The sequence below is a fragment of the Lactuca sativa genome, chromosome 5 (genome assembly GCF_002870075.4).
Source record: "Lactuca sativa cultivar Salinas chromosome 5, Lsat_Salinas_v11, whole genome shotgun sequence".
NCBI classification, from domain to species: Eukaryota; Viridiplantae; Streptophyta; class Magnoliopsida; order Asterales; family Asteraceae; genus Lactuca; species Lactuca sativa.
The window spans coordinates 52,970,162-52,984,462 of record NC_056627.2 but is presented as its reverse complement, the minus strand read 5'-3'; the positions used below and the strand labels follow the sequence as shown (position 1 = coordinate 52,984,462).

The 14,301-nt window shown below is 29.3% G+C and overlaps 1 non-coding gene across 1 annotated transcript; it reads left to right on the top strand.

The window, feature by feature from the left end:
* The first annotated feature begins 887 nt into the window (after positions 1-887).
* Positions 888-994, top strand: LOC111887262 (small nucleolar RNA R71). Its single transcript, XR_002848718.2, has one exon. It is a non-coding gene; the product is annotated as a small nucleolar RNA R71 (small nucleolar RNA).
* Positions 995-14,301: the final 13,307 nt, after the last annotated feature.

Here is a 14,301-nt window from a genome sequence, read left to right as displayed (position 1 = left end):
CATCATACTTGCGCCACGTCGTGGCCAGAGGAGTGCCACGTCGTGGCGAGCATGGTTCAGCACTTTCTCCATTTTCGATCCTTGATTTCTTGGGCTGCTGCGGTTCTTCTTCCAATGCTTCCAGGAATTCAGATATTGCATCTTCTTCAGTATCGATGGCCATTACGTGAGATTGGGTCTTTACTTCGGGATTCTTCGGGGACAATTTTTCATGAACTAGAGTGTCTAGTTGACCAAATTGTACTTCAAGGTTATGGATGGAGGCTTGCTGGTTCTTTATCAATGTTTGTTGTTCCATGATAGCGGAATCAGTGGCATCGTGTCTCTTTTCCGAAGCCTCCATAAACTTCATCAAAATGGTCTCTAGGTCCGGTTTCTTCTCGGCCGGTGACTGCTCCTTTTGATATAGGCCTCGACCTGTCTGCCTATATTTCTCTTCTTTTTGCCTCTTATACTCTTCATATGGCAGCCACTCCTTTTTCGGTTTCCTCCAGTCCTCATCAAATTTATCCCCACTAGAGTAGCACACTTGAGCTCTTCTGTTCCCAAACTCATCTATATTGCAGTCCTTGGTCAAGTGTGGACCACTGCATCTCTCGCACCCCACTCTTATAGCATGTATCGACTGGTCCATTTTTGTTATCCTGCGATCCATGTTATTGAGCATGGCCATGACAGCTGCAATTTCTTCAGTTTGGGCCCCTCCACCGCCTTTGATTCCGTCTTGCCTTGTGTTGTGGTATTCGCGAGAGTGTTTCGCGAATTCTTCAATTAGCTCCTTAACCTCCCTTGGATTCTTTTTTGTCAACGGTCCTTGAGAATCAAGGATTTGTCTTGTCATCACATTGACCCCATCATAAAAGATTGAAATCTCTTGCTGCACATTTAGGTCATGTTGAGGGCAATTTCTGAGCAAGCCCTTGTACCGCTCCCATGCTTCGTATAGTGACTCCCCCGGCTGTTGCTCAAAGTTGGCTATTGCCTTCTTCAGTTTGGCTATCTTGGATGGCGGGCAAAACTGGTCCAGGAATTGCTCACGCATTTGAGCCCAAGTGGTGATTGTACCCGGTGGGAGTGCTTTCAACCACTCCTTAGCGGCTCCTTTGAAAGTGATGGGAAGCATCCTAAGCAAGACTGTGTTTCTATTGGCATTTGGGACATTGAAGTAATCTGTAATGTCATTGACTTCATCTAGATGCTTAAAAGCATCCTCATGATCTTTCCCGAAAAATGGGATGTCCTTCAGTGCGGTCAATATGTTTCCCTTCAACTCGAATGTGGCAGTGGCAAGTATTGCGGGTTGGACTAAACCGGGACCCATATCTTCTCGGATCCGCTTCTTGTAAGCTCCCATGGACATTTCTTCAATCGCTGCCATCTCGTTCCTTGGCTCGTTCTCGGGTTCGCTTGTGTGTTCTTCAAATTCTGGCTCGATATCGCTTTCGGACTCGGTCTGGACGGGTGTATGATCCAAATGCTCAAGATTGCTCTTGTGCTTCGCTGATGAACTTGACTCTCCTGTCTTCTTTCCCGACTTCCTAGAAAAAGCTGACTTCAGTTCTTGTAAGGGCGTCTTTTTCTTGTGAAGTGCAGACTCGGGCTCTTCCAGTGGTGGCACCAAGTGTGTGTTTGAGCTTCTGGTCATGAACTCCTGCAACTTGCTAAACTAAAAATGTAAAACTGAACTAAAATAAGAAAAACTAACTTCAAACTAAAAAAATCTAGTTTTTAACTGTCCACATCGTGGCCAGAGTGATGCCACGTCGTGGACTCTGAGAATAACAGAAAAAATTATTTTGCTGAAAAATTAACTTTTTGTGGGTTTTTACTCCACAAGAAGGATCGATCAATTTAATGCAAATAAATAAGCTAAAAACTAAGTCGTTCCCCGGCAACGGCGCCAAAAACTTGATGTGCACATCAAGGGGTGAGACCAGAAGAGTGTCCGACAACAGGTGAGGATTCAATTGAATTTTGGGAATTAGGGTTTTCAGAAATTTGGATTGACAGAAATATGCAGCCAGAAATTTCAGAAGCATCCGCTATACAAAATATGACGAGGATTCCTGGCAAGAGAGGTAGGAATGAGATTTTGCATGAGTTAATTGAGGTTAGTCAGGATGAACTGAAGAAGAATCGACCACGAGAAGACCAAGTCAAATCAACTGGAATAGCTTTTGGGCCCTCATATCAGGTAATTGGTTATATTTTTTTGATCTCATAGTAAGAAGTAAGAACCATGTTTCAATTTGTAAGATTGAAAATGTTTTTGATGTTCTAGAATTGTACTTATAGTCTCCTATTCTGGATTATTTTCAGTCGGCTTCTTTAGGGAAGGGGAACCCAACGAAGCTGCACAAGAGGAAACATCAGATTGGATCTTTATACTTTGATATGAGATCTAAAGAGATGGAATTGGCAGAAAGGCACTCAAAAGGCTTTCTCATAAAAGCAGAAACACAAGCCAAGTATGGACGGTAATAAACTCATAATTTTTTTGTATGTTGCATGCTATTGTTGTGTCAATTTTTCTTCTACAAATGAAAAGCGTTGCAAAGATTTTTGCTTTGTTTTCTCAAGAGCTCGTCAATGTTTCTGAAATGGAATCATGAATTCTAATTCTGTTGGAATGGAATCATGAATTCCAATTCTGTTGGAATCTAAACTACAATTTCGTTTTGTTTTGACAGAAGTTGATGCTTGAAGAACGGACCACAAATTTGAAAGTGATTCTAAGCATTCTCAGTGAATATTATTCTTACATGATTTGATTCATGACAGTTATTTTCGTTAAATGTATAATTTCATGGATGATCAAGGAAAGAGCTATTCTTCTGATAAAATAATCTACAATAGAATGATAGGAGTATATATAATAATATATTCTGCTAGAATATTAAGGTCGAATAATATGCATAATTTTATTTGTTCTTAGTGAGTATTTCATTGTCATAGACTATTATATAAAGTTTTTACTTTTTTAAGAATGTAATGAAAAATTTGAAGTTGTATCCAAAAATATGTTTATTAGTCGGTGTTGGCATTCGCATAGAATATCATTCTAACAGAAACATGTATCCTGAAATTTGTAGAGAATCTGATTCTAACAGAATAAAATCGGGTTTAATTATAAAAATTACGTTATAATTAAAATTAAAGTAATTAAAAAAATTAGAATTTTAAAATCAAGAGAGTTAATTATCCCCAAAAATATGGAATTCTCTGTTTTTAAATTTATCTCAATTGTCTAAAATACCCTTAGAATGAATTAGATGGTATTTTTCAATTATCTTTAATTTAATAATATATGTTAATCAATTTCTTAAATTAAGTAAAATGATTGGCCCACATATGCATACATAGTGTAAATAGAATAACCTAAGCCTATATATATATATATATATATATATATATATATATATATACATAACTAGTCATATATAAATATCTTATTTTATATAAAACTATCTTTTATCTAAAATTGTAACTAGTTTATTAAGATATGAATCTATAAATATCTTATTTTATATAAAATTATCTTTTATAAAATTGGAACTAGATGATTTTATAAAAAAGACTATCTTTTATATAAATTGAACTAGTTTATTAAGATATAAATATAACTTATAAATAATCATACTTTATGATATATTTCATAAGTTGTTATTTCTCCAATAAATATTATTTCCACAAATAATAAATTCCCAATTAGTAAAATATTATTTCCATGAAATCATAATTTTCCAACCAAATACAAGTGTTGATATATTTATTAATAATCAAATTATACTAATAAATAATCAATTGACGGTAATTTGATATATGGTGTGACCATATAGGATCATATATTATTAGCAACACCATTTTATAATGACTCTTGGGCATACTAGATCTTTCGATCTCCCATTTGCACAAGACTCATCATAGATTGATATACACAGTGGTGAAGGTCTAAAAACATTTCACTGCCTCCAATAACATATGACGAAGAATACCATTCATCAACATCCAATTCCCAAAATATCTAAGCTTCAATTGATGTATTAAGGTAAGTTTATCAATTATCTCTTTGTTACAAACATGTTGTTGAACATGAGCCTTAGATCGTAATCAATCTCATTTGTAATTCAACTTTGGGTAACGTGAGTTAGATGTCTAACTCTCATTACATAAGAGGAACAAATCACATTTTGACTACATAAGCCTCTTGTATAGTTCACACCATACCCGAATATGACTTTTATAACAGCCTAGTCAAGGAACAACATTTGGTCATATCAAAGAACAACACTCCCTACACTTAAGTCTCATTGTGTATCTTAGGTGTTAAGGATACAAAGATAGTACCTTTAATCAAGTATCACTCATAACTGCGATTATGAGATGATTTTGATGCGTGTCCGTTCAGTACTAGTTCTCTAACAAGTACCCATGAAACTTGGTTACACCACTTGTTTACTTTCATCTAGTGAGAGTCAACCAATCCATTTCATATAGTCTTACTTCATAATTGCTCCCACAATCATGACCGACTATAAACCTTTAGAATAATAAGATTATTCATGGATCAAACATACTAATATAGAACATAACAAGTATTATTGTAATGATCATATCCCAATATATCAAAACATTATTTAATAGTTGTTGTTACAGTGTTCCAATATCCAAATACTAAATTCAAATCAAAATCTCATTACTAGAATAATAAAAGTCTTATGGCTGAAGTGTGACCACTTATAATTAGCTTAAAAGGAAAGACTTTATTAATGGTTTCGACTAAATTTAATTTGGGTGAATTCTGCGAATACAATCATCTCCATATTTGACATTACTCTAAGTATAGTTAAATATTTTGGAGAATATAATTGGTGCTCTTATGTGACATATAGTTTCTTAGATTGATTAAGTACACTCTATTACTCACAAAAGATTTATAGGTTATCCCTGAATGGAAGGATTCAACCTAGTTTTTTTAATGATCTAGTTCATCCAATTATATTTGATTTCAACTTCTTGAAAATTAGTGTATTCTTATTTAGTAGATTGTGCTATTTTGTTTTGCTTGGATCTCATTCCAACTAAACTTACTATTCATTCCAAAATGAAGTCATAATCCAATTATAATTCATAATTATCTATATTTATTTAGAAATCAAAATCCTATGTAGCTCCTTACATTAAGATTTGATTCTAAACTAATTACTCATATATATTATCTTAACTCTTCTTATGTACTCTTAGAATGTTCTCACAATCATCTAGTGACTTAACCATCTATTTAATTTTGTATCTCATGATATGACATAAATGATGGATTCATTTGTCAAGAAAATAGAATATAAATCATTTTATCTAGCTCAAACCTATGTTCTAGATCCATTTGAGACAAACTCAAAAATGGTGTCATGTGACAATGTCAAGAATCTTACAAATAAATCTTGTATCTTGACCTCTTTCAAGATATTGTTATTTCATTCAAAAAGAATTTTAAAACCTTTAACATTCATCTTTATCTATCTCTTATAGATTTTACATTCCAAGAATGTATCTTGTCATTCCTAAGTCTTTTATTTTAGAAATACTTTCCGATTGAAGGTGAAAACCACCTTACATAGTCAGAACGTCATTTCAAATGATTAAGTATGTCTCTTTCATACAAGATTAAGAATATCACGACCCCCCTAGTTCTTAGTAAACACACACACATTCTTTGTCATTTTGATATAAAAAAATACATTGTATCTTTATATTAAAATGACTATTCCAACCTTGAGATGTGTGCTTTATATCCACAAGTGTATCTTAAGCTTTACATAGTTGGTTAGGATAACATGGATTAAGAAAACCTCCAAGCTAAGCTATATAGATATCTTCTAGTAGATCTCTATTAAGGAAAGCGGTATTTCTTGAAAGCTATTAGCTATATCTCATATCAAGAATATGAAGTTATAGTATATAATATCCTTGTTAATCTAATCATAGCTACTTGTGAAAAGGTTTGATCATAGTTAATGTCATAAGTATGATAATTACCATAGTCAATGACAAAAGTATGAGAAAATCATTATATAACAAGTATTACTAAATGTTTATATATATATATATATATATATATATATATATATATATATATATATATATATATATATATATTCATGTATATATTCTTTCTGGAAGAATCTCTTACTCCTTCTAGCATTGCTATTAAGAGGAAGATTAATCAAGCCCATACTTGATTATTAAACATGGATTACATCTCAATGTTCATGACTCTAAGTCATTTCTCAGATTCAAGATCTGATATAACATTTTGGTAGTTGATGGTTTAACTAGAAACCATCAAGAACTCATCAATGAGAGATTCCACATTTCTCATGTCATAGATGATTTCTACCATTATTGTGAACAATTTGTGTTTATGAATAGCTATTATTCATGTTCAACAATTCCTTGTTGAAACTAGTGCCAACAATTTTTACATCAGGTTATGGTTCTTGAGCTGCTTCAAGTTCCATGTGCCTCCCAGTTGCTTTGTCATTAGAAGCTTGCTTTCTGCTAACTCAGCTTTTAGAGGAATAAATGAACTTATTATTGGTGGGTTTGTATATAATAATCTAAATGCTCTTTTAAAATATTCTACAATTATGTAATTATTTGGTGTTTGTATTCTAGATACAATTAATAGTGATTGAAGTATAATACCAAAAAGGTTAAAAGGATTACATTTCTACCGATTAGAAAGTAAAGTATATCAAGTAAAGTTTAATTCACCATTTATCATCACGAAGGCTTTAGATGGTACTACTGGGGTGTATCTTGTGCTCAATCATAGACATTCATTAGAAAAGAAGTCCTACACCAAAGTGAACAGTTCCTTAATAACTATTTTCTCTAAACTGTAGAGAAAATATTATTAGGAATATTTTATATATAAATAAGATTCAGATATATCAAATAAACTACATTATTTTCCTTCAAAGATCCCTCTCTTGAAGTTGGAATATGTGGATTTCATTTATACAATAAAGATAACAATGTCATGGATAAGTTTGATTTAAAACAAGTTTAAGTTAAAAGTGCTTTCATATAGAACTTAATGTTATTTATAAAATGTTGATATATATACTTTGCAATTCTATTAAGAGATCTAGTCTTAGAAATAGAAGTCAACCATTTCAAAATATGAGTGTTATCGTTATAAAAAAAGATCTAGTAAATAATCAAACATTTAAACAAATAACTGAGACATAAATATTTAGAAATGTTAAATTTAAACCATACATTGTTCCAAAACAAACATTGTTTTATATTATAAACAATTTATGTTCTAAGCATAAATAATAAACTAAACTTCGAGAGTGTAGTTCTAGCTTGCTTGTGCTCATCTAGTTATTCTTCTGTAAATATTTGCAGTCAAGTTACAAATATTAGACTAACATTTAAGTACCAAGTAGTTGAGTGTTACACGAAATGTATAAGTTCTATCCAATAGATACCTGAAGTACTAATGTTTTTCAGACTTTCTTTCTAGATAAGGGGAGTAGTTCCTCTACTAGTGCCCAGTTTCTTCACAAAAGAAACAAAATCCATCTATGTGGTCCTTATTGGATTTCTTGGGCTTAAAAGTGTTTATTCCATAAAACATGAGCCTTTTAGATCACACAAGGTGACTCTTTTAGCCTTGCACTATTCCAACAAAATATCACTATATTTATTAGAATATTACTTAACATGTTATATATATATATATATATATATATATATATATATATATATATATATATATATATATTGTCCAAAACATCCTAGAAGTCATGAATAATTGTTCATAATATGATATTAGAAGCATCCTAAGCATCAATGTGATGAATTTAATAGGTATCATATTCAGGTCTATTGCTCAAAGCAATTTATTTAGGAATAGGTCCTTTAAGTGTCTATAATTTCACACCTCTCACGAGATTGTCTCTTAAGACATGAACTCATTCATTGAAGTTGTATCAATTGAATTTTGTTAAGTCATTTAAAGAGAAATGACATTTCATGGTTATAAGAGTGGATTATTTGTCTACGAAAATTTTAACAAAATTTATTTAGAATTTTCGATATTTAATCTTTAATAATTAATACCCCCTTTTAGTTTCTAGAAAATATTAATTATCAAAGTCTAAGATCCAAGTTGCAAAACAAATAAATTGTTAGGTATCCTTGATCCTATTCATCCGAATTCAACCCGGTAGATATTGATTATTAATTATATACTACTATATAATTCTTCGATTTATGGGATCGCTAATAAGATATTTAAGTAGACATGTTTAATCCCATCTATGCCTCGAAACTCTCTTGAGAAACTTGTGTAATCAGCTTATAACTTAGTTATAGAAATCGCGAAAACACCTCGGTCATCAAAAGATAACACTAAACGGTTAGGTATCTATTATCCCACTAGTGCATACAAGAGACGTGTAAGTGCTCTTTAAAAAAGATTGCATAGATTTAAGGTTTGTAAGGGGTTTTTGATGTTTTTTTTCTTTTTATAATTCTAGTTTAAAAACATGTTATATCATGGTTATTGCATCCATTTAATAAACCATGGTATACTTTAAAAACTTATTTCATGTTAAAATCACATTTTAACAATGTTCTATATATAAAACCCGATTTAATATAATTGACGCGATCAAAGTTTTAAATTAATAACTAGTATTAAGTTATATCGTTTGAGCGTGTTAGAACGTTTGAAAACCTTTTAATAAAACTTTCTTTTATAAAATAAGGTTTGTAATTTGATAAGTTTACAAATCTCAATTTTAAACTTATACTATTTTAATCCTGAAATTTTACCTGTTACTAGTTTTAACGATAAACCTTGTTTTATTGTAAAATTATTTTTAACATCTTATGTTAAAAAGGTGAATTTCCTTAAAACCAAACTCCTTGTGGTGTTTATTTATGTTCATATATTATTTTTCATTTGAATTTATCAACCATGACATAATAATAATAACATAAACATAAAACAACACAAGCATGCATAACAATTATAACATATGTTTATAAACCAAGCCATTAACTAGTAATAATTTTGTGAGCCATCACAAAATTATCAAGTCCATTCCTAAAGAGACATAAGAGACTTTTATCTTGTAAATCTTCATGTGTTTCCACTTACTTCAACACCTTGTAGCAAGTTTATAAAAATAATTTTATAAAATTTGAGAAACTTTGATAAAATCAAGTTTATAAACTTTTGATTTTCAAAATGGCTACCATCTTCATTCTTGTTACATTTTTATAAAAATAAACTATTTCTAAAACTAATCTATTACTTACAAAAATTAATAAATGAAAACTATCTATTTAACTATTACATACCATATGAATAAATAAATAATTACAAACATTTTAAATAAATCAACACATGCAACAACACAAAGGTCCATGGCTAGTTTATGCACAACATACATATTTTTTATACTAAAAAATAATTAAAACAACTTTTTATTTTTCTAAGACAACTTTTATGGCCAAAAAGATGCATGTAAACTTTTGGTCAAAAATAACAATTATAAACATTTTAAAGTTGTCATATATATATATATATATATATATATATATATATATATATATATATATATATATATATATATATATATATATATCTTACAAAGAGAAAACCATTCATATTTTCCTAAAACAAAGATTTCATCAACTAAAGAAATAATCAAACTAATCTTGCAAAAATGGCTCTGATACCAATCGTTGGGTTTTTATTCAAAAATCCGGTTTCACAACCGGTAGAAATGACAACGGAAGCTTTAAAAATGTTGAATAAAACTAAAACTACTTTACCCACCAATGATCATTTTGCAAGAGTTAGAAAGATTAAAACAACCATAGAAGGGAAAACATAACAACCTTTGAAGACTTTGATCCTCATGGAAGGTTGAAAGTTGATGAAGTGTGACATGAAACTCTAAATCAAAAGTTCTCTACAAGTATCCACCAAGCAAGAGTAGAACCATCAAAATATGTTAGTATTCATTTGTAATTTGTTGTTCATAAGCCTTTGAAATATATACCAAATATATGTCCAAAGGTGAAGCAAGAAATGGACTTTGTCTAGCATCAAAATGCAAGAGAATAGAGAAGAAGAAGAGCCTTCAAATTCCGAAATTTGGAAATCCTCTAGAGAGCATGGAGCTCTTGGATTTAGATTTGAGATGTGGAAGAACAAGACTTGCAAGAAGTGTATAAAAAACCCTTCCATGCTCTCTCTTATATAATGGCCAAAAAGTGAAATGAGACCATAAAGTAAAATGAGAGACAACTTTGTCCCAAATATGGAAAAAGAAGACCATATTTGGTCTCCTCCCTTAATTCGAGAAAAGCATGTCAAAAGAAGACAAAACTTGTCTCATTGCTAGTTTATATACACATACATGTTACCTTTATAAAAATCAATCATTTTTATAACTAGTTTATTAAGATATGAATCTATAAATATCTTATTTTATATAAAACTATTTTTTATATAAATTGTAACTAGCTTATTTTATAAAAAAAAACTATTTTTTTATATAAATTGGATTAGTTTATTAAGATATAAATATAACTTATAAATAATCATACTTTATGATATATTCCATAAGTTGTTATTTCTTCAATAAATATTATTTCCACAAATAATAACTTCCCAATTAGTAAAATATTATTTCCATGAAATAATAATTTTCCAATTAAATACAAGTGTTGATATATTTATTTATAATCAAATTATACTAATAATTAATCACTTGACGTTAACTTGCTATATGGTGCGACCCTATAGGATCATATATATTATTAACAACATCATTCTATAATGACTCTTAGGCATAGTAGATCTTTCAATATTCACATATGGTTATACCTTCATGTATAAATATACCACATGATAAATCGCTATTATGATGAACTAACAATATATTTTTATGAACATGTTTTATGTGTATTCACATGTTTGTTAGGAATGTTTATAACTCAACAGATTAATAACATTTCAATCAACGGTTGGTTCATATCCAAATCGTTGACGATTGGTTGGCGTAAATGACAAGATGCGTGCCCACACAAAGCAGTCAATTCGTACTTTAAAAAGAAAATTATTCGCCAAGAAAACTATTTATCGTTGCTGCTTTGCGTAGACACAACATTTAGTATAATAAATTCAAATTTTAATTCAAAAAAAAATTATACATTCACAACTTAATAGCATTTAAAACAAATATTAACAAAATTATACGACAAATGAGAGATTAAAACATCAAATTTACACTGTTACAGGAAAAAAAAACTATATCATAGAGATCTACAAGAAATGTAAGTAGTAAAACAAACAGAAAACAAAACTTAAAGAAGATCTATCTATAAAAATCGACATACCTGATTTTCTTTGAAGATTTATCTTAAAAAACCAGTTCTGATGCAAGCCAACATGAAATGCATCGTACACATCATATTTGATGCAGATCTAGTGTTAGGTGGTAGATCTGGCGCTCGAAACTTCGTTAATCTCGAGATCTAGCGCGTCGATCATATGAGAAAGAAAGGATCGTTCATCGGTGGTGGTTAGTCAGATCTGAAAATGAAAAAACACATTAGATCTAGTGAGATATGACGCAGATCTGGTGGCTTTATGGAGATCAGAGAGTAGTTGTTGACAATAGATCTGAAGGTTTCCAGTGAAGATCCGGCCAGATCTGATCTGAATAGATCAGACAAAGTAGTGCTTTGTCAGTGGTGGCCTTCAGTGATGGAGCTTTTCACTCCAGATTTGAGACCAGTGGCAGTGGACCTGAAGTGAAAACATTGGCTACTCGACATTTCGACGACGAAAGGCGATAGATGACGACAATAGACAGCAGGTGGCTGAGGTAGGTGGCCGAGCTGGTATTGGGTTTTGTGTTGTTAGGAGAGTTTGAGAGGGTTTGAGAAAGTTTTCTTGCAAAACAAGTTTGAAAAAATAAACCAAAATAAGTGGTTCCTACGGTTCTTAACATTTATAGGTTCTCATTTGAACTTTTTTTTTTCTGTCTTTCTTTCTTTCTTTCTCTTTCTCTCTCTCTCTCTCTCTCTCTCTCTCTGTGTGTGTACGTATATATATATATATATATATATATATATATATATATATGTGTGTGTGTGTGTGTGTGTGTGCCCGTGCAAAGCAGCAACGATAAATAGTTTTTTGACGAATAGTTTTCTAATGGGAAAATAGTTATAAGATTTTGTTATTAATTATTATGTAATAAGAAAAATTACCACTTTTAATTAATATATTTATGTTTAGAACTTATATTTATATTATATGTTTATACATTTGATGTAAATTAGTTATTATTTGTATCTAGTTTAAGACATGTAATTAACTTATATAGTTATATTGATAAATTTAATATTTTTAAATAGTTATTTTGCTCCAAATTAATTTTTTAATAACCTTCCTAAATTCTAGTTTTTAAAATTTTGGTAAGTATTAATGGTTTTTGTTATTCATAATTGATTTGTATAAAAAACTTTATATCTTGTACCTCTTAAAATTCAAAATATGACTAATATGCTTTATATAAGACTAGATGCGTGTCCACGCAAAACAGAGACGATAAATAGTTTTCTTGGCGAATAGCTTTCGTACGGGAAAATAATTATTATATTTTTTTATTAGTTATTATATTATAAGAAAAAATATCACTTTTAATTAAAATATTAATGTTTAGAACTTATATTTATATGTTTGATGTAAACTAATTATTATCGGCATGAATTGTAAAGTAACTTATATCGATGAATTTAATATTTTAAAATTATTATTTTGCTCCAAATTAATTTTTTAATAACTTTTCTTAATTCAAGTATTTAATGTTTGGGCAAGTATTAATGGTTTTGTTATGCATAATTGATTTGTACAAAATGTGTTATATTTTGTACCTCTAAAAATTCAAGATATAAGTAATCTGTTATATATATATATATATATATATATATATATATATATATATATATATATATATATATATATATATATATATATATATATATATATATATATATATATATAGGGTGAGGTTCAATAGAGAACCTTAATTAACCAAGGAACCAATATTTTTTTCAACTTTTAGAACTTATTATTTATCAAAAAAAAAACTAAAAATACAGAAAATCATAACTTTTTATCATTTTTCCGATGATATAAAATTTGAATTTTTATTATTATTTTTTTACGTCAAATTCACAATGTGAATCTTCGAAAATTCACAACGTGAATCCGGATTCACACGGTGAATCCGAAAAATATTTTTCACATTCACAATGTTAATATATGAATTTAGATAGTTTTAGATTTTTTTTTTTCGATAAAGAATAAGCTCTAGAAATTAAAAAAAGAAAAAAGTGGTTCCTTGAATAACCCATAATTATGGTTCTCTATTGAATTTTTTCATATATATATATATATATATATATATATATATATATATATATATATATATATATATATATATATATATATATATATATATATATATATATATATATATATATATATATATATATATATATATATATATAGTATTATATTGCCATTGAATGGTATTTGTAAGTCGAATTTTTAGACATCAATCATAAAATATGACAACATTAGTAGCACCACTTGGTGATCATATATGCTATTTGAGCAAAGAATATATATATATATATATATATATATATATATATATATATATATATATATATATATATATATATATATATATATATATATTGCCATTGAATGGTATTTGTAAGTCGAATTTTTAGACATCAATCATAAAAGATGACAACATTAGTAGCACCACTTGGTGATCATATATGCTATTTGAGCAAAGACGTTAAATTTTTTTGTTTTAGGAAAAAACTATTTTTATCACACGAAAAACTAGTTGGAGGTATTTTGGAAATTCAATGATGATTAAAATTTTGAAACTTTTTGAAATCATCAAGATATTTAAATATTTAAATTATTTTATCATAATAGAATATGGAATTTTCACATGACAAGAATATCGTCAATGTATGGTACAAAATGTTGACTTAAGAATATATGCCAACAAATTGTATTATTTGTGTGATTAAATATCGAGCAATAACGTTGAACACACGTGCGCTGTGCACAAAAGATAAACACGTATATTTGTAATATTCTTTGATCAAAGTCCTTCACGGCTTGACGTTTATAGTGATATTATTCATATTAACATCAAGTATGGCTACTATTAT